Here is a 21,770-nt window from a genome sequence, read left to right as displayed (position 1 = left end):
TGAGTAGAACCCCACTCAGTGATGCTGTGTTTCAACAGGATAACTCAGCTCCTGCACTGTCAGATGCCTACTGAAATGCACCTAAACTCTGGACAGTTCCTTCCAGACCATTTAAAAGGACAAGATTAGCAGATACATGGGAACACCCATCACCTTCAAGCATTTCACAACACAATCTTACTTGGAAATATATCGCTGTTCCCTCAGTGTTGCTGAATCAATATTCTAGAACCCCTCCCTAACAGCACTGTGGGTCTACCTATACCAAATGAACTGCAACAATTCAAGAAGGCAATACATCACCACCTCCTCCAAGGCAATCAGGGATTGGTCAATGTCTGCTGACCCAGCCATTGTCACCCATTTTCACAGGCAGATAGGACTAATTTAGTTTGGGATTATGGTTGGTATGGACTGGTTGAACCAAAGGGCCTGTTTCCACATCGTATGACCCTATCACTCTATTCCATGAATAAATTAATGAAAAAAACATTCTGTGAGATAGTTTGATTATTATGTTGAATTATGTATTATGTTGTATACATGTAGATATTAAATGTATCAACTAAATAAAGGAATTAACTTTGGAATGTTATTCCTGAGTTAACCCTCTCCTCTGAGAACTAAAACTGAAACACCCAAAGTGGAGCACCTTGCCCTACAATCTGTAAAAAGAATGTGAAAAGTGTGTAATCTGCTTTTCAACAACTTCTAGTGGTTAGATAAAAACAAATCCCTGACACTTTAAAATCAACAAGTAACAATTTATTTTATCTAACTCTAAAAGTGAACAAATTAAACTATTAACAAATCAAATAAATCCCTTCTAACTATTCCTGCATAAAACAAGATTCTAATGATATGCTTTTCCAATAAATACAAGTCCCACTCATGTACAAAAAAAATAGAATTTAGTGTCTTTAAATTACATGGTTACATTTCTTCTGGAAAGTTCTGTGCCTTCTCCCATTGAGTCTTCTGTCAGGAACGCCTTTTTTCCGTTGTTGGTACCGTTATTTTTAGATGATGCTTGCTTTAATATATAGATGCCTGTGAGAGCCAATTTCTCTCTCAAGAGAGTGGGAGAGAGAGAGCTGAGGACTATTATTTCTGGCAGATGACAATTAGCTCTGGGAACTTTGTCCACTGCCGTGATGATATAACAATATTTTTTACATGGTTTTGACAACCAATCCTATTAGATTTTGGTGCTTGATTAAACTTGATTGGCTAAATTCAAACCAGTCGCCTTGCTAAAAACTGCTACTTGGCCTTTTGATACAAATCTCTCAGTTCAGGCACTTGCAAACCCCTACGATACTGCTCACAGACATCTACTTTACTCTCTAAGCACAGAAAAGCACCTTCTTTTAAAGGGACCACACAATGCTTTACCCCTTCTGCATTTTACAATTTTTTGCACACAAATTCTAACTTCCTGTCTCCCAATTTACAACTACTTTACCCAACATCTATCTATTACAGAACCCATCCATATAGATGCCGCTGAAATATGACTTGAGCTTTTGCTAGAGAAAAATACCATTCTGAACAAAATATTCAGTACAGATCTTCTTAATCAATTATGTGTACCTATCTAAATCTGTCTAATTGGCACTCCTGAAGCATGCTGTGTGGCAGATATTATTGTGCCTTACTGATACTCTTTATCAAGCATGCACTTCATTAGTAAATTCGCCAAACAGGCTGTGGTTCTATTTGACCTGCATTTGAAGTCAAAATAAAATAACTATCAAATATTGTCACCTTGATTGTATCATGATTGTAGCGAGTGGGATTTTTGACTACGTTAAGACAACTGATAGATGTATTTTATTTTGTTTAACCCTTAATGAGATGCTGAGAGACTGTTTGATATGTGTGATTAATGATGTAACCACACAATAGCACCCATTAGCTGAAGGCCAACTGGACTTCAGTTAGGCACTACAACTCGCTTTGTCATTGGAAAATGCAGCAAATGGAATATATGATTTGCAGGGTATTCCAAGGGAAGTAGACACCCTCGCCGGTGCGAGTGAAGACAACTTTGAATGAAGGTAATTGCAGAGCCTCACTCAAGAAATATCCTGAACAGAGGAACTCTAGGTCAGCTCACAGCAAAACCCCAAAACAAAGCCAAACCTCAGCCAAGCAGTTAAAGATTTCTTAACGATCCGGATCAGCAATCCATTATAGTTCTGCCAGTATGCCAACTACAGACAACAAAAAAGTCCCACTCGTTCTAAATTGAGTAAGAGAACTTACAGGCCAGTTTCTAAGAGAGTGTGCAACCTACACCTAGTTTAGAACAGTTAAATTGCTTAGCAATATCCAAATCAGAACTAATCAAAATAAAGCTCTGGTTAAATGGTCACCGGTTCTAATGGAGGTCGATAGCAACACAACTGTTTCAGTGAACGCGGGACGAGTTTTTAACAAACTTTGCTCTGAACTCCAATGGTTAAGTTTGCACCAGACCTCAGCCAGACTGAGAACTTTTACTGGGGACTTTTACAGATTAAGGGTATAACTTCGGTTCCGGGCTCTTATGGGAAGCAGCTGGTTCAGTTACCACTAATTGTAGTAAAAGGTATGTGCTTAAGTTGATGGGGTGAAATTTGTTGAGAAAGATTCAGCTTTTCTGGCTCAACATTTTGATTAGAAAATGTTTGACTGAGTGAAGTCTTAATTAAATATGTGGAAGTTTTTCAGGACTGTCAAGGGTCTAACGAAGGAGCCAAAGCCACCTTGCATGTTGACCAGGAAGCAATTCCACGATTCTGCAAAGCCTACCCAATACCATTTGCCTTATGGGCAAAAGTAGAGGTAGAAACCAGTCCAGTTTGTGGAATGGGCAGCTCCAATCATACAGATGGTGAAGCCTGATGGTTGGTTTCCGTTTGTGGAGATTTTAAACAAATAGTAAACCATTTTTCTCAGCTGGATAGATACTCAACCTCTCACAAGGAGGATTCATACACAAAGCTGGCAGGGGGCTGTCTTCATGAGGTTTAGAATTAGAATTAGGTTTATTGTCATGTATATTCAAGTTACAAAAGAACAGGAGTACAGTGAAAGTGTACAATGTCACCAACACACAGTGCCATCTTAGGTACAAAGCACAATTTTAGTTACAAAAAAAAAGAAAAAGGTTACACCACATTCCAGAAATACATAGCATAAGTATAAGTTAGGAAAATAAGAAAGAAAGCTCAAAAGATAGGCATTATAGTCTTTCTATAAGGGCTTCCATTTGGTCTGACTGCATTGCACCAATTCCCAACCAGTAGCCATCTTCACTGCAGCTCCACTGGCCTCCAAACCTACTCCTGCCCAGGCTACTGGCCATCCCCACTTTGTACATGCCAGCTGATCACCTGTTCCCACTTCACTCCAGACCTGCTAGCTGCTGTCCCTGCTTCATTCTGCGCCCGCTGGCCACCATCCCATGGACATGAGTCATGTGTGCTTGCAATTGTTGTTAGATGACAATTTCCAGAGTATGCTAAAGTCCACAGAATAGAATCCCTACAGTGTGGAAACAGACCATTTGGCCCACCAAGTCCACACCGACCCTCTAAAGAGTAACCCACCCAGACCCATTCCCCTATCCTATTACGTTCAATTTACCCCTGAATGATGCACTACCCTGGACACAATGGACAATTTAGCATGGCCAATTCACCTAGCCTGCACAGCTTTGGATTGTGGGAGGAAATCAGAACTCTGGAGGAAACCCACACAGACAATAGGAGAGTGTACAAACTCCACACAGTCACCCGAGGCTGAAATCAAACCCGGGTCCCTCGTGCTGTGAGGCAGCAGTGCTGAGCCACCATGCCGCCCACTGAGCCACCATGCCACCCGAGTAAATGAGACTGCATTTGGGTTATCGTCAGTCTGTGCAATCTTTCAGTCGAAGCTGGATAACATTTTACAAGATCTACCCCAGGTCATCAGGAAAGACCAATAAAGAGCACTTAGAAAACTTTGGACATAGTCCTTAGACATTTCTTCCAGGTAGATATATACATTAGAAAGGAAAAATGAGTGTTCTGAGCACCCCAAATGACTGGATTACACCCTTTCGGAGATAAAGTGAGGGCGATCAAAAGTGTCTGGGCTCCCACATCTGTATCGGAGCTTAGGTCTTTACTCAGGCAGGGGAATTATTCCAGAAAGTTAAACACATAACCTGGCTTCCACCTTGGCACCTTTGCATTAACATTTCAAAAAAGGTCAACCTTGCTTTCAAGAAAGTGAAGTAACAGCTATCAGTCCCTAAGGCACACTATGATCCCAAGTGAGATCTGGTATTGATGTGCAATGCCTCCCCATTTGGGATAGGGTTAGTATTAGTTCATAGCTGACCCAATAGAGATGAATGCCCATTATCATATGAATCCATGACCTTGGCTAATCTTGTGTCTAAATATGCCAGATAGGGAAGAAGATTTGGTGCTCATATTTGGAGTCAGGAAGATTCACCTATAGCTTTACAGACATAAATTTGTGATAAAAACAGACCACAAACCCCTGCTTTGTCTGCTTAAAGAGAACAATGCGGTGTTGTCCAAAGCTTTAGGTCGAATTCAGTGGTGAGTTCTAATTCTAAATATAATTACAAGTTGGAACACCATCCTGAAGGTCAAGCAGCAACTGCAGTTGCATTGAGCCTCCTCCCACTGGCAGATATACCAGCACTGGACAAGTCCATAATGATTTAAATTTTCTAAATACACTTCCAATCACAGCTGACAATATCTGACTTTGGACGAAGAAAAATACGGTCCTGGCAAAACAAACAGCTGGCGGTGATGGGGGATACCAAAGGACAGTCACAACCTGAATTGAAACCTTTCCGTACCAGACAGATCAGATCACAGTAGAGGACAGCATATTATCATGGAGAGCAAGAGTGATTGTCCCGAGCACAGATCATCACTGAATACTGGCTGAACTCCATCCAGGGGTTTCCAAAATGAAGATGTTGGTGAGATGTTATGTCTGGTGGCCATGATTGGATAGAGTCATGACTGCTTTGGTAGGGCAGTGTCCAGAGTGGCAACAAGAACAAGAATTTCCACCAGCAGCTGCCCCATATTTGTGGGAATGGTTGGATGTACCCTGGATTCAGTTACACATTGACTATGCAGGACCTTTCATTGGCACACGTTCTTGGTCATTGTGGATGCCTACTCAAAATGGCTGGACATGCATCGAGTTCATTTGCCAAATATGGGGACGATGATAGAAAAACTGCATACATCTTTTGCAATACACGGAGTCATGGAAGTGTTGGTCACTGACAATGGGCCATCGGTTACCAACAGGGGATTTGAGTATTTCTTAAAGTCAAATGTTATTTGACATGTAAGGACAGCTCCATGCCATCCATTGTCCAATGGTTTAGAAAGAGCAGTCCAAACTTTGAAGGCAGGCTTAAAGAAACAGGCTACAGCTTCACTACATACCAAATTATCCTGGTTCTTATTTGATTATCAGACCACCCCTCATGTAATTACAGAGTTGCTAAGGTATCGTTAAACTGGAAAGGGTGCCAGAATGTTGCCAGGTATGCAAGGTTTAAGTTATATAGAAAGGCTGGATAGACTGGGATTTTTTCACTGGAATGTGGGAGGTTGAGCGGTGACCTTATAGAAGTATGTAAAGTAATGAGGGATATAGATAGGGTTAATGATGGCTTTCTTTTTCTTACAAAAGGGCATTTTGAGAGTGGGGAGTAAATTTTTGAGGTGAGAGGAGACAGATTTAAAAAAGGCTTGAGAGGCAAATCTGTTGGTACACATTTGGAATGAACTTCCTCTGGAAGTGGTGGAAGTGGGTACAATTACAACATTTGAAAGGCATTTGGATACATGAATAATGAAGATTGAGAGGGAGATGGGCCAGGACAAGGCAAGTAGGACTAGTTTAGTTTGGGGTTTTGTTTGGCATTAACTGTTTGGTTGTATGACCCTATGAGTCCGCACCTGGTTAAATCTGATTTTCCCAGACCGGGAAAATGAACTGGCCTATGTCCTTGGACTCAGAGGTCAGGGGGAATGTAGTGATTGTAACAGTTAGCCAAGTGAACCTCATAAATTATGAGTTCACTGATTGGACCAGATTAATAGCCCAGTCAGTGAGCCCTGGCTGGCAGATAAGAGCAGGAGTCTCTGGCAGCCTGTTCACTCTGACGGAACTGGATCAGTGTCAGGGACTCTCCACATGTAAATAAAGGATGACTTATTGAGGAGATACTGGCCTGTCTGGAGTTATTTCATCACCAGTAAGTCCAATTGGGAATTTAAGAGAAACTTGTTTATTGAAAGACCGATAATAATATGAATTCACTGCCACATTTTGTAGTTAGCATGGATGCATTTAAGGGTAAACTGCTGCATAAGTAAGTTAGAAATAAAAGGAAATGGTACATGAGATGAAGTTGAATGGTAGGTGCAAATGTGTTGCTGGTCAAAGCACAGCAGGTTAGGCAGCATCTCAGGAATAGAGAATTCGACGTTTCGAGCATAAGCCCTTCATCAGGAATAAGAGAGAGAGAGCCAAGCAGGCTGAGATAAAAGGTAGGGAGGAGGGACTAGGGGGAGGGGCGGTGGAGGTGGGATAGGTGGAAGGAGGTCAAGGTGAGGGTGATAGGCCGGAGTGGGGTGGGGGCGGAGAGGTCAGGAAGAGGATTGCAGGTTAGGAGGGCGGTGCTGAGTTGAGGGAACCGACTGAGACAAGGTGGGGGGAGGGGAAATGAGGAAGCTGGAGAAATCTGAATTCATACCTTGTGGTTGGAGGGTTCCCAGGCGGAAGATGAGGCGCTCCTCCTCCAGCCGTCGTGTAGTTGTGTTCTGCCGGTGGAGGAGTCCAAGGACCTGCATGTCCTCGGTGGAGTGGGAGGGGGAGTTAAAGTGTTGAGCCACGGGGTGATTGGGTTGGTTGGTTCGGGCGGCCCAGAGGTGTTCTCTGAAGCGTTCCGCAAGTAAGCGGCCTGTCTCACCAATATAGAGGAGGCCACATCGGGTGCAGCGGATGCAATAGATGATGTGTGTGGAGGTACAGGTGAACTTGTGGCGGATATGGAAGGATCCCTTGGGGCCTTGGAGGGAAGCGAGTGTGGAGGTGTGGGCACAAGTTTTACATTTCCTGCGGTTGCAGGGGAAGGTGCCGGGGGTGGAGGTTGGGTTGGTGGGGGGTGTGGATCTGACAAGGGAGTCACGAAGGGAGTGGTCCTTGCGGAACGCTGATAGGGGAGGGGAGGGAAATATATCCTTGGTGGTGGGGTCCGTTTGGAGGTGGCGGAAATGGCGGCGGATAATACGTTGTATGCGCAGGTTGGTGGGGTGGTAGGTGAGAACCAGTGGGGTTCTGTCTTGGTGGCGGTTGGAGGAGCGGGGCTCAAGGGCGGAGGAGCGGGAAGTGGAGGAGATGCGGTGGAGGGCATCGTCGATCACGTCTGGGGGGAATCTGCGGTCCTTGAAGAAGGAGGCCATCTGGGCTGTGCGGTGTTGGAATTGGTCCTCCTGGGAGCAGATGCGGCGGAGACGAAGGAATTGGGAATATGGGATGGCGTTTTTACAGGGGGCAGGGTGGGAGGAGGTGTAGTCCAGGTAGCTGTGGGAGTCAGTCGGTTTATAATAGATGTCTGTGTTGAGTCGGTCGCCCGAGATAGAAATGGAAAGGTCTAGGAAGGGGAGGGAGGAGACTCCCACAGCTACCTGGAAACTCCTCCCTCCCCTTCCTAGACCTTTCCATTTCTATCTCGGGCGACCGACTCAACACAGACATCTATTATAAACCGACTGACTCCCACAGCTACCTGGACTACACCTCCTCCCACCCTGCCCCCTGTAAAAATGCCATCCCATATTCCCAATTCCTTCGTCTCCGCCGCATCTGCTCCCAGGAGGACCAATTCCAACACCGCACAGCCCAGATGGCCTCCTTCTTCAAGGACCGCAGATTCCCCCCAGACGTGATCGACGATGCCCTCCACCGCATCTCCTCCACTTCCCGCTCCTCCGCCCTTGAGCCCCGCTCCTCCAACCGCCACCAAGACAGAACCCCACTGGTTCTCACCTACCACCCCACCAACCTGCGCATACAACGTATTATCCGCCGCCATTTCCGCCACCTCCAAACGGACCCCACCACCAAGGATATATTTCCCTCCCCTCCCCTATCAGCGTTCCGCAAGGACCACTCCCTTCGTGACTCCCTTGTCAGATCCACACCCCCCACCAACCCAACCTCCACCCCCGGCACCTTCCCCTGCAACCGCAGGAAATGTAAAACTTGCGCCCACACATCCACACTCGCTTCCCTCCAAGGCCCCAAGGGATCCTTCCATATCCGCCACAAGTTCACCTGTACCTCCACACACATCATCTATTGCATCCGCTGCACCCGATGTGGCCTCCTCTATATTGGTGAGACAGGCCGCTTACTTGCGGAACGCTTCAGAGAACACCTCTGGGCCGCCCGAACCAACCAACCCAATCACCCCGTGGCTCAACACTTTAACTCCCCCTCCCACTCCACCGAGGACATGCAGGTCCTTGGACTCCTCCACCGGCAGAACACAACTACACGACGGCTGGAGGAGGAGCGCCTCATCTTCCGCCTGGGAACCCTCCAACCACAAGGTATGAATTCAGATTTCTCCAGCTTCCTCATTTCCCCTCCCCCCACCTTGTCTCAGTCGGTTCCCTCAACTCAGCACCGCCCTCCTAACCTGCAATCCTCTTCCTGACCTCTCCGCCCCCACCCCACTCCGGCCTATCACCCTCACCTTGACCTCCTTCCACCTATCCCACCTCCACCGCCCCTCCCCCTAGTCCCTCCTCCCTACCTTTTATCTCAGCCTGCTTGGCTCTCTCTCTCTTATTCCTGATGAAGGGCTTATGCTCGAAACGTCGAATTCTCTATTCCTGAGATGCTGCCTAACCTGCTGTGCTTTGACCAGCAACACATTTGCAGCTGTGATCTCCAGCATCTGCAGACCTCATTTTTTACTTGAATGGTAGGTGGCCTGCGCAGGGCATACACAGTGCCATTAACCATATTGGACCAAACTATCTGTTTTGCTGCTGAAATTTTCTCTGTAATTCTGCTTGTACTCAATGAAGTTTAGTCACGTTACCTTAAATTTCAGGCATACTCAAAAACATTGTAGAGTCTGTTAATCAATTTCACCAAGGAAGTCATTGTGCTGCACTTTGGAAACTCGGTATATGGAGACACCAATCCTGAATAATATCATTGGTCCTGCTTTGGACCTTGGTCAGAGAAAAATCCAGTTCCATACAGACACCCTTTCACAAGTGCAAAAAACTTAAGTCACAGGCGCATAAATGTACTTTAAGTTTTAGTGCAATTACAGCTGTTCTGCTGACAATGAAAAACAAATTGAAATTGAAGGCTTTTTTTTAAGACAGTATAAAATACTGGATGAATATGAATGAAAAGTCAAACTGAAATTTCAGAGCTGTGGGCCACCTGGGATCTTCACTTTGCATGAATTGCTGCCTTACTTTTTACTTGTGCTTCAAACGATTTAATTCTATGCAGAAGGTTGAGAGAAATGGAATAAGCTGCTGTACAAAAATCATTCTTTCTAACAGCAGAAGCAATCTGAGTCTTTTATCTGAAGTTGACCTCACATCATGACCTCATTTTGTTATTTGCTGGGGTGTAGATATAAATAGTTCATGTGTGTCAAGTCGTGGACAGCACTCTCAAGAGATTCTGGATCTGTGGAGGTTTAGCCACACTTGACAAAGCTGTTTTGAAATAAAAGTCCAATAGATTAGATTAGACTTACAGTGTGGAAACAGGCCCTTCGGCCCAACAAGTCCACACCGACCCGCCGAAGCGCAACCCACCCATACCCCTACATTTACCCCTTACCTAACACTATGGGCAATTTAGCTTGGCCAATTCACCTGACCCGCACATCTTTGTGACTGTGGGAGGAAACCGGAGCACCCGGAGGAAACCCACGCAGACACGGGGAGAACGTGCAAACTCCACACAGTCAGTCGCCTGAGTCGGGAAATGAACCCGGATCTACAGGCGCTGTGAGGCAGCGGTGCTAACCACTGTGCCACCGTGCCGCCCACAAATCTGTGGAGATGCCGGGGATTGAACCCGGGACCTCATACATGCGAAGCATGCGCTCTACCACTGAGCTACATAGCTTCCCATGCTTATGATCTGCACCTTCTCCCTCATAGAACATAGAACATAGAAAAATACAGCGCAGTACAGGCCCTTCGGCCCTCGATGTTGCGCTGACCGAAGACTACCTACCCTACACTAGCCCAATAACCGCCATATGCTTATCCAATGCCCGCTTGAATGACCATAAAGAGGGAGAGTCCACCACTGATACTAGCAGGGCATTCCATGAACTCACAACCCGCTGAGTAAAGAATCTACCCCTAACATCTGTCCTATACCAACCTCCCCCCTTAATTAAAAGCTGTGTCCCCTAGTAACAGCTGACTCCATACACGGAAAACGGTTCTCACTGTCAACCCTATCTAAACCCCTAATCATCTTGTACACCTCTATCAAATCTCCCCTAAACCTTCTTTCCTCCACTGAGAACAGCCCCAAGTGCCTCAGCCTTTCCTCATACGATCTTCCTACCATGCCAGGCAACATCCTGGTAAACCTCCTCTGCACCCGTTCCAGTGCCTCCACATCCTTCATATAGTATGGCGACCAAAACTGCACACAATACTCCAGATAAGGCCGCACCAGAGTCTTATACAACTGCAACATGACCTCAGGACTCCAGAATTCAATTCCTCTACCAATAAAGCCCATATGCTTTCTTCACAGCACTATTTACCTGGGTGGCAACTTTCAGAGATCTGTGTACATGGACACCAAGATCCCTCTGCTCATCCACACTACCAAGTAGCCTACCATTAGCCCAGTAATCCATCTTCTTGTTACTCCTACCAAAGTGAATGACTTCACACTTAGCTACATTGAACTCCATTTGCCACCTTTCTGCCCAGCTCTGCAACTTATCTATATCCCGCTGTAACCTACCACATCCTTCTTCGCTTTCCACCACTCCACCAACTTTCGTATCATCCACAAACTTGCTCACCCAGCCTTCAAGCCCCTCCTCCAGGTCATTTATAAAAATGACAAACAGCAATGGTCCCAAAACAGTTCCTTGTGGAACACCGCTAGTAACTGCACTCCAAGATGAACCTTTACCATCAACTACTACACTCTGTCTCCTTCCAGCCAGCCAATTCCTAATCCAAACCTCTAATGCACCCTCAATACCATACCTCCGTAATTTTTGCAGTAGCCTACCATGGGGTACCTTATCGAACACCTAGCTAAAATCCATATACACCACATCTACTGCTTTATCCTCGTCCACTTCCTTGGTCACCTTCTCAAAGAACTCAATAAGGTTTGTGAGGCACGACCTGCCCTTCACAAAACCATGCTGACTATCCTTGATCACATTATTCTTGTCCAGATGTTCATAAATCCTATCCCTTACAATTCTCTCCAAGACTTTGCCCACAACAGAAGTGAGACTCACTGGCCTATAGTTACTAGGGCTGTCCCTATTCCCCTTCTTGAACAAGGGGACCACATTTGCTATCCTCCAGTCTTCTGGCACTGTTGCTGTAGACAACGACGACATAAAAATCAAGGCCAATGGCTCCGCTATCTCCTCCCTAGCTTCCCAGAGGATCCTAGGATAAATATCTATCTTACAGCAATGATGTAGCCTGTTTGCTCCCATTTTCTGAATTTGGCATTTTGTTGTTTACTGTATATTTTCTAACAACTACAGAATTTTCCACTACATTTGCTCTCTATTACTCAACATTGTGTTTTCTAAACCAAGTTCTCTTGATGTGTAGTTATTGTGCCTCTATACTGGACAATCATGGATGCTATCTCTTCCATTCTATTAGGTTCATCACAGTTGTTAACCAAAATTCTCACCATGCTGTGCAACCAGCAGTCCAGCTTCAGCAATTCCTCTGTCCAATTCAGTCATACCACCCCTTGAATTACAGCACTTGTCCTTTCAGAGCCATTGTGGGCCCAAGGGAGACAGCAGTGTAAAGCCCACTCCACTCCAGGCATCAGGTTCCATGACAACTGAAGAAAAGCTTCATATGCAGCAGTAGTACTCTAACACCAAAGTTAGAGATGGAGAAAGGTAGTTACCTCCACAACCTTTGAGAGATGCAGTCTGTGGAAACTTTGCAGCCAAGTTGCCATCCAGTTGAGCAGATCCTCAGAGATATCAGCATCTGGCAGCAAGAACTCAGTCTCAGCAAACATATTTGCCTCAGCTTCCAGAACAATGGGCGGCACGGTGGCATAGTGGTTAGCACTGCTGCCTCACAGCGCCTGTAGACCCGGGTTCAATTCCCGACTCAGGCGACTGACTGTGTGGAGTTTGCACGTTCTCCCCGTGTCTGCGTGGGTTTCCTCCGGGTGCTCCGGTTTCCTCCCACAGTCCAAAGATGTGCGGGTCAGGTGAATTGGCCAAGCTAAATTGCCCGTAGTGTTAGGTATGGGGTAAATGTAGGGGTATGGGTGGGTTGCGCTTCGGCGGGTCGGTGTGGACTTGTTGGGCCGAAGGGCCTGTTTCCACACTGTAAGTCTAAACAACTGAACTGGTGAGAAGAAACTGAGTCATACCAAGTAGATCTCTTATCCTCTTCTCCTTACGCAAGAATCCCTTCTCCCTGCGAGGTAGAGAGGGATCTGTCTTAGGCATGGGCAACTTGCATTGAAATTGCAAAGTAGTAGGATTAGAACTCACAATCCACTTGGGACTCCTCTTCCACAGAGGAGCTGTTAATCATTTTTGAAGAATGCATCCTGCTTCCTTTCCAGCTTAGTTGAAGAAGGAGACCTCCATGCCAGTTGAGGTCTCTGACTCCACAAACCAAACCTCTCTCTTTCACCCCTGCACCCAAATCCAGCCATTAGATGTGAACATTCTGCCAAAGCAGGCAAAGTCATAGAGTCACATAGGACACCCTTGTAAGCATGGGAGTACTCCCAAGCACAGACTCACTATCTGGGGACTTGGCTTAAGGTGTTTGATTTTTCATTATGTATTCTAGGTATAAGTAACCTCCATTATCTAATTGGAATCATTGCATATTTGAGTGCTCGGATGAAGAAATAGACACAGGTCCCTGGCCCAGTTCTTATAAGGTAGTAGTGTCTGGAAGTTAGCTGAGAAAAATAAATGTTCTTATTTTTCATCATTGCCGCACCTCCCAAATGCAAGCCCATTCCCACCATCGTCTTTATTTAGTTGAATTAATTATCTTATTTATCTGCTACTTTTGAGTTCTGATAAAGGTCCCAGACTTGAATATATGAATCTGTTTTCTCACTTTATTGGTTCTATTGGAACACACAATATCATGGTTTTAATATTTATTCTTTTCATTTGCGCTAAAATAAATAGTTATGCTATGCACTTTACACCTGAAGACACGGGTTAATGCATATTAGGAATTTGTTCCATTTTAATAAGCCTTCTTTGATAAGATTCATTGTCGAAACTTGTTAAGGACTGTCAGTCATTGTCATATGTTAAACCTGATTTAGGAAGCTAGAACCCAATTTTGGAAGTGATGTGTAAATATTTTGACAGGTGAATAATATTTACTTAATTCAAAAGCAGATCTGATTTTCAAAGATGTTAATAAAGGTGCCGCATCACTTCCTGCATGTGCCAATACAATGTTTCTGAATATTTATGAATTTCTGCCCTTGGGGCTCATTTAACTCAGAGCTGGCTACTTCTTTTTAGAGTCCATGCCACAAAACTAATATTATTAAGTCATAGTAGCATCTAGCAGAGTCACTCAATCAGCTCATCTTTGAAAGACCTTGCAACTATGTTCCTGAATATCCAGCTGAGCAGACAATGGCTGGAATGATATCATGTTATGCATAGTGAGCCCAGGCAAGCTCCTGAAACTGCTGTCAGGTTCACTGCACATGCAAACAAGATGTCTTAACAGTTGTTTGGGATCTTCTTTACAAAATTGTATTGCAAAAGGGACATGAGATAGCTTTGGCAAACAGGATTAAGGAGAATCTGAAGGGATTTTATAAATGCATTAAGGACAAAAGGGCAACTAAGGAGAGAATAGGGCCCCTCAAAGATCAGCAAGGCAGCCTATGTGTGGAACTGCAGGAGATACTAAATGAGTATTTTGCATGCATTTACTGTGGAGAAGGACAAGGAAGATATAGAATGTGAGGAAATAGATGGTGACATCTTGAAAAATGTTCATGTCTTGATACGCATAAAAGTGGACAAATCTCCAGGACCTGATCAGGTGTACCTAAGAACCCTGTGGGAAGCTAGGGAAGTGACTGCTGGGCCCCTTGCTGAGTTTTTCTTTCATTGACAGTCATAGGTGAGGTGCCGGAAGACTGGAGGGTAGCTAACTTGGTGCCACAATTTAAGAAAGGTGGTAAGGAAAAGCCAGGGAACTGTAGACCAATGCCTGAAATCGGTGATGGACAAGTTGTTGGAGGGAATCCTGAGGGACAGGATTTGGAAAGGCAAGAACTGATTAGGAATAGTCAGCATAGCTTTGTGCATGGGAAATCATGTCTCACCAACTTGAATAAGTTTTTTGAAGAAGCAATGAAGAGGACTGATTAGACAGTGTGGTGGATGTAATCTATATGGACTTCAGTAAGGCGTTTGAAGAGGTTAGCAAGGCTAGATGCCATAGAATACAGGGAGAACTAGCCATTTGGAAACACAACTGGCTCAAAAGTAGAAGACAGAGGGTGGTGGTGGATGGTTGCTTTTCAGGCTGGAGACCTGTGATTTGGATGTGAACATAGGGGATATTGTTAATAAGTTTGCAGATTACACCAACATTGGAGATGTGTTGAACAGCGAAGAAGGTTACCTTAGAGTAAAATGGGATCTTGATCAGATGAGTCAATGGTCTGAGGAGTAGCAGGTTCATACTCCTTGAAAGTAGAGTCACAGGTAGATAGCATAGTAAAGAAGTTATTTGATATGCTTTCCTTAATTAGTCAGAGCATTGAGTATAGGAGTTGCGAGGTCATGTTGTGGCTGTACAGGACGTTGGTTAGGCCATTTTTGAAAAATTACATGCAATTCTGGTCTCCTTCCTATCAGAAGGATGTTGTGAAACTTGAATGGGTTCAGAAAAGATTAACAAGGATGTTGCCAGGAATTGAGGATTTGAGCTATAAGGGAAGGCTGAATAAGTTGGGACTGTTTTCCCTGGAGCTTTGGAAGTTGAGGTGTACCTTATAGAGGTTTATAAAATCATGAGGGGCATGGATAGGATAAATAGACAATGTCCTTTCCTTGGGGTGGGGGTTCCAGAACTAGACGGCATAGGTTTAGAGTGAGAGGGGAAAAGTTTAAAAGGGACCTAAAGGGTAACTTTTTCACACAGACGGTGGTATGTGTATAAAATGAGCTGCCAGAGAAAGTGGTGGAGGCTGGTACAATTACAACATTTAAAAGGCATCTGGATGGGTATATGAAAAGGAAGTGTTAAGAGGGATATGGGCCAAGTGCTGACAAATGGGATTAGATTAGGTTAGGATATCTAGGTGGCATGGATGAGTTAGACCAAAGGGTCTGTTTCCATGCTGTACATCTCTATGACTCTAAATGACCACTATATCTATTATGTGTTCTGTGGTCAGTTTCTTGAACTGCTTAGCTCTCTGCTGTGTGCTAAAATATGATTTGTTTCTGACTACTTACCCTACCTGAATTGGACCCTCTTAAGTCTTGCTAAATGCAGCAGGACCAGCAGTGGCTGCTAATGGGGACATAAAATGATGCATGGAGCTAGGTTGCCATTCCTCTATTCATGAGCCATGGGTGCATTTACATGTTCCTTATACCAGGATCTCACCCTGATTCAAGTCAATTTCTTGTTTGTTACATTTGTAGGTAAGAACTGTCTCCCAGCTTGTATTGAGAAAACAATTTCTATGCTAATATTGAGCATTCTCTGCAAAAGTTTAGAAAATACAAAGCTAGCAAGATAACCACATTGTGATTTGTTTTTGAAAGCATTTGACTACTTTTAGTCACTTTAAATAATTATTGGTGAGGCCACATATGAATTGTTTAGTGCTGCTCTGGATACCCAAATCTCAAAAGGATTTCACTGTCCTTTGATGGTGATCTTTCAGAAATCACTGGAATCAGAAAAAGTCCCAGAGGAATCAAATATGGCTAATGTTTGCCCCCTGTTTAAGAAGGGAAGGAGGCAGGAATGACCTTGGTCATTGGTAAGATTTTAGGGTCCGTTATTAAGGATGAGGTTGCAGGGTACTTGGAAGTACATGGTAAAATAGGGCTGAGTCAGCATGGCTTCCACAAGGGGATTCATGCCTGCAAATCTGTTAGAATTCTTTGAGAAGGCAATGAGCAAGTTGGGCAAAGGAGAGCTAGTAGATGTGATCTATTTGGATTTCCAGAAGAGCTTGACAAGGTGCCTCACAGGAGTAAATAAGACAAGAGCCCATGGTATTGGGGACAAGGTACTGCATGGACAGAGGATTGGCTGACTGGCAGAGGCAGAGAGTGGAAATAGAGGGATATTTTTCAAGATAAAAGCCAGTGACTAATGCAGTTCCACAGGTGTCAGTGTTGGCTCCACAACTATTCATGTCATATTTTAACTGTCTGAATGAAGGAACTGAAGGTATTATTGATAAGTCTATATAGATGACACAAAAATAGGTGAAAAGACAGGTAGTGTTGAGGAAGAGAGAAGGCTGCAGAAGGACTTGGACAGTTTGGAGAGTAGTCAAAGAGTGGTACATAGAATACAATGTAGGAAAGTATGAGGTTACATGTTTAGTAGGGAGAATAAAGACAGACTATTTTCTAAATGGGGATAGGCTTCAGAAATCTGAAGCACAAAGAGAATTAGGCATCCTGGCTGAAGAATCTCCATGGTTAACATGCAGGTTCAGTTGGCAGTTAGGAAGGCAAGTGCAATGTTAGTATTCATTTCAAGAAGGTTAGAATACATGACCAAAGATGTACTGCTGAAACTGTATACAGTTCTGGTCAAACAACATTTGGAATATTGTGATGATTTAAAGAATGCTTATTGTAAATTATCATCCATCATTGAATAAGTATCTAAACGGTATGTAAAACATAAGTCCCATGACTTGTTTGAAAACAATTTTCGAGGTCAGACACTATCTCACAACCCAGTATATAGTATCTGTCTGTAGCATTATCTTCAAATAAAGAAACCACATAGTTGTTTCACAGATCCTTGTATGTAAATATACCAATGATTCATAATAGCAGAAGAATGTAACATGGTGACTATTAGTGCTGGTATGGTTTTGAAGATTTTGTAGCAAAATGCACAGATGAAAACATGAAAGAAAGACATGATACGAAAGTGATTTGATGTAGAAGTGCAACAACTATCACAATACACTGTATAAAGATTCTGCAGCTTTTTGGGAATTCTACACAGCATATTTATGATCTGAGATTGCTAGTCATTAAGCTCCACTAAGATAGTTAATTAACGTCTAAAGTTAAACAGATACAAAAGTTCAACTGCAAGCTACAGAGGATCTTACGATATATAGAACTTCACAGACAGAAAATATCTCTCATTGCTGATTATCCTTTCAAGAGGTCAGATGAAGTAAGGTTCTGCAGACTGGGCTGAGAAGAAGAATATCTAGTAACAACTCCCAACAGCTAGAATAAGCCTAAGTTTTTTTTTCTCAGTTTGCTTTGACTTTAGAAATCCTGCAGCCATTTTCCTAATGCCAGCAAATATCAGAAAACTGATCAGCACCACAATTGCAGTCAAGCAGAAAAGTGTTCAGCTAAGGCAGTGGCCACTAAGGGTACAAGCTGGAGCTAAATTAACCCCAAAATACCTAATGACATTTACTGAAGCAACATTGCATAGTGGTCAAAAGTGTCAGATAGCATTTAAAATCCTGCAAAAACCTAATGGGTACTACAAAATTTTGATTGGAAAACAATAAGTCTTCTGTCTGAATTTACTGAGTTCTGACATTGTGAAGACCTGTATTTTCTATACCAAAATGCTTCTGAGTCAGATAAAGAAAAAAAAGCTGGAAGTTCTGCAAATGGAGAGTACCTCCACATTCTGTCCAACCATCTTAAAAATGCAGATGAAAGATTCCTAAGACTTGAAGTTGAACGATGAGCAAATCACTGCTTAATGCAGCTTGAATGTGAAATCCAACAGAGACCACTAACCAATTCATAAGTAGATGCAGTGACAAGGAGTGAGACTGTGACTTCACAGCAGCTGAGCAGATCTGCAACATAACTCATGTTAGCCTCCAATGAAAGCATGTCAAAAAACATGTTGGTACAACCCAAATGTTGCACCATTACTATGAAATAATTGCAAGTTTAAAACCTTAAAAATAGATAGACAGAGTGATAACATAGAACATAGCACAGTACAGGCCCTTCGGTCCTTGATGTTGTGCCGGCCTTTTTATCCTACTCTAACATCAGACTAACCTACATACCCATTGTACTAACTTCCATGTGCCTATCCAAGAGTCGCTTAAATGTTCATAATGTATCTGACTCTACTACCACTGCCAATGCATTCCACACACCCACCCCTCTCTGTTTAAAGAACCTACCTCTGACATCTCCCCTAAACCTTCCTCCAATAACCTTAATATTATGCCCCTCGTGATAGACATTTCTGACATCAGAAAAAGTCTCTGGCTATCCATTCTATCTATACATTTTGTAAATCTCTATGAAGTCACCTGTTATCCTTCTTTGCTCCAATGAGAAAAGTCCCAGCTCCGTCAATGTTTCTTCGTAAGACATGCTCTCCAGTCCAGGCAGCATCCTGGTAAATCTCCTCTGCACCCTCTTTAAAACTTCCACATCTTTCTTATAACTTATAATAATTAGTTATGTCTAACTTATTCCACCACTGGCACAATACCTAACGCAGACACACTTAATCAAAATTGAATGCAGCTCACAATCTCATACCCACACCCTGTAAATGCTCAGCTTTTATTCTTATATATGCAACAAGTGGTGTCAGAAGATATTGAAAGTTCAATGCAGAAAACAAAGGCCTTAACAAATAGTACCACAATCAGAGACCAGATGGGACTTTTGAAGCAACCTAGTGCACATGCCAATGTCAAGATAAGATTCTCAAAATGTCTAACTGAAGAAGATAGGCAGAATATTATTTCACAAAGTGAGCCAACAGTAAGCACAGTGAGCTTCAAGGAATGTATTGGCACACTGGCATCAGCAGAAGCCTTTTTCACTGTCAGAATATATCCACAAGTGTCAGCATAACCTATATACAGAGCTGGATACCAGTGAAGGTGCAAAAGTATTTGCACTTCATGCATTTTATATGTATGTTCACAGAGGAGTGACACATGATTATTCAGCCAACCAGTACCAAATTCACCATATACAGTGGTTCAGAGATTTCACCCCTGAATCCATTACACTTGAATATTGTGCAAATGTTTCAGTCTAATCATCCCATTCCCATGTTTTATGACATGTCATTGTTAGGAAATCCAGGCAAAAACTTGTCCTTGGGTATGATGTATGGTAGCATCAAGAGAATGACAAGGACCAAATATTACAAAGAACACCATCCTGTCCTTCCATAGAGCATTGCAGAACAGAATACACTGCTAAATCTGAATAGGTATACCTATTCCAAAGTTGCAAACTTCATACTGTGGGGCCAATGCAGTATCAGAATTCAGCAGACAAGAATGAATAAACCTCCCCAGTTGTCATTCATCTATAATGTACATGATGTATTACTTAAGGAAACCAGAAGATGAAAGATACTCATGATTGGCAGGCAGGTATCAATTCAAACTGATTATTGGCTGGAACATTCAAATGCAACTTCCAACTGATGACAGCTGGAATCCAACAGAGATGTCAGAACATACATAGAATCAAGATCATATTAAATAAAAAGATCACATGGCTAATTCAGCAAAACAAATGTTGAGCCAGAAACACTCAGCAAACACTCAACATTTAAAAAATCCTAACCGGTATCCTGATAATGTACATCAGCCTCCAACCAAGATCACTGAAATTAAGAGTGAATGGATAAACCATGCACCAGTATGTTTCTGAGACATGTAAATCTATTGGTCTGTGGTAAAATGTATGGTAACATTATTTTTCATTTGCTTCGATTATGGAAGGGTGAATCTTTCAATAGAAATATTGTGCTATGATGTGCACACATTAAGGATGTGTTTCTTAAACAACTGTCTGTCATTACATATTTTGATAGGATATAACATTTTAGTTCACAGACTGTAGGCATTCTGAAAGCAAGAGTGGTTGAGGTCAGGTATCTGCTTTCCAGACCTCAAATGAACCCTACTGTATATAGTCTTAACTTAAATAAAAAAAACATTATTAATTCACAGATTCTTATGTATGATTGGTATGTTCACATGTAAAAGAAGAATGTACATCAACCATGGCTCAATGACTAGCATTCTTGCCTTTGAGTCAGAAAGCTGAGAGTTCAAGTATTTAACTACAACATCAAGTGTGGTCCTGACAGAATATTATGATTGAAGGTGCTGTCTTTTGGGTGACTTGAACTGAGGCCTCAGATGGACTTAAAAATCTCAGAACCGTCATTAGAAGAGAAGGACATTTCCTTGACAATATTTGTCAATTAAGCAGTTGATTTGGTCATTATCTCATTGCTACACTATGGCATCTTGCTGTACACAAATTGACTGCAGCATTTCCTGCATTACAGCAGGAATCCTGCTTCATAGAAATGAAGAAAGCAATCTGGAATGTTTTTAAGTCTTTCTTATTTCTATCATTGAAATGAATGTAGAGAATAACAACAAGAATAACTTATGTTACTTGTTCAGAGAAAGATAAAGAGGAGATATTCATGTTTATAACTTGCTTGAGTAGGGTAAGTAATGTAGATTTAAATCCCATTTCTTAATTTGCACTGTGTGTAAAGTACTAGAGGGCATAATAAGCTTCAAGCAGTACATCAGCAAAGGGGAAGCTTGTCACTTGGAGCAATGGATATGCAACACAGACTCACAACTGAAGTAATTAATGCTGTATAAGTTCACGTCTTCTCTAGGTAGCGTGCTCAATTATTTGAAGTTCATTCAACCATGGATTATCCCATGATCTTACTATGTGCAGAGTGAGGAAGCATGTTCCAAGTTTATCTCAAAAGCATAGAGAATCCAATCCTGTGCTGTTGGTATTATTTGGAGACGCATTATTTCTGTCTAACGAATCAAGCTAACTGCCCCCTGTGGTGCCAGTTAATCCTGTGAAAAAGCAAAATGTTTATTTGTTTTTGAATATGTTTAACAGTTAAAGATAGAAAGGCTAGAGGTGATCAAATGCTGTGTTTTATCATTGAATGTTTCCAACGGTAGCTGTGTTTTGTTGTCATTAATTGAATGTGAGGCATTTTTGTCCTTTGAATTAATTTTGACATCACATTATTTCATAGAATTCCAACAGTATGGAAGCAGGCCATTCAACACATTGAGTTCACACCGACCTTCTGAAGAGCATCCCACTCAACCTCCTGTAATCTTGAATTTCCCATAACTAACCCACCTAGCCTGCTCATCCCTGGACAGAATAGGCAATCTAGCATGACCAATCCAACTAA

The 21,770-nt window shown here is 42.9% G+C and overlaps 1 protein-coding gene and 1 non-coding gene across 2 annotated transcripts in view; one reads left to right on the top strand and one right to left on the bottom strand.

The window, feature by feature from the left end:
• LOC132817667 (sperm-associated antigen 16 protein) overlaps positions 1 to 21,770 on the top strand; it is a 1,000,178-nt gene that overhangs the window by 607,103 nt on the left and 371,305 nt on the right. The window lies entirely within an intron of this gene.
• Positions 10,141 to 10,215, bottom strand: trnaa-cgc (transfer RNA alanine (anticodon CGC)). The gene has a single exon. It is a non-coding gene; the product is annotated as a tRNA-Ala (tRNA).

Source organism: Hemiscyllium ocellatum, chromosome 7 (genome assembly GCF_020745735.1).
Source record: "Hemiscyllium ocellatum isolate sHemOce1 chromosome 7, sHemOce1.pat.X.cur, whole genome shotgun sequence".
Taxonomy (NCBI): Eukaryota; Metazoa; Chordata; class Chondrichthyes; order Orectolobiformes; family Hemiscylliidae; genus Hemiscyllium; species Hemiscyllium ocellatum.
The sequence above is the reverse complement of the archived record's forward strand: the minus strand, read 5'-3'. Positions and strand labels throughout refer to the sequence as shown.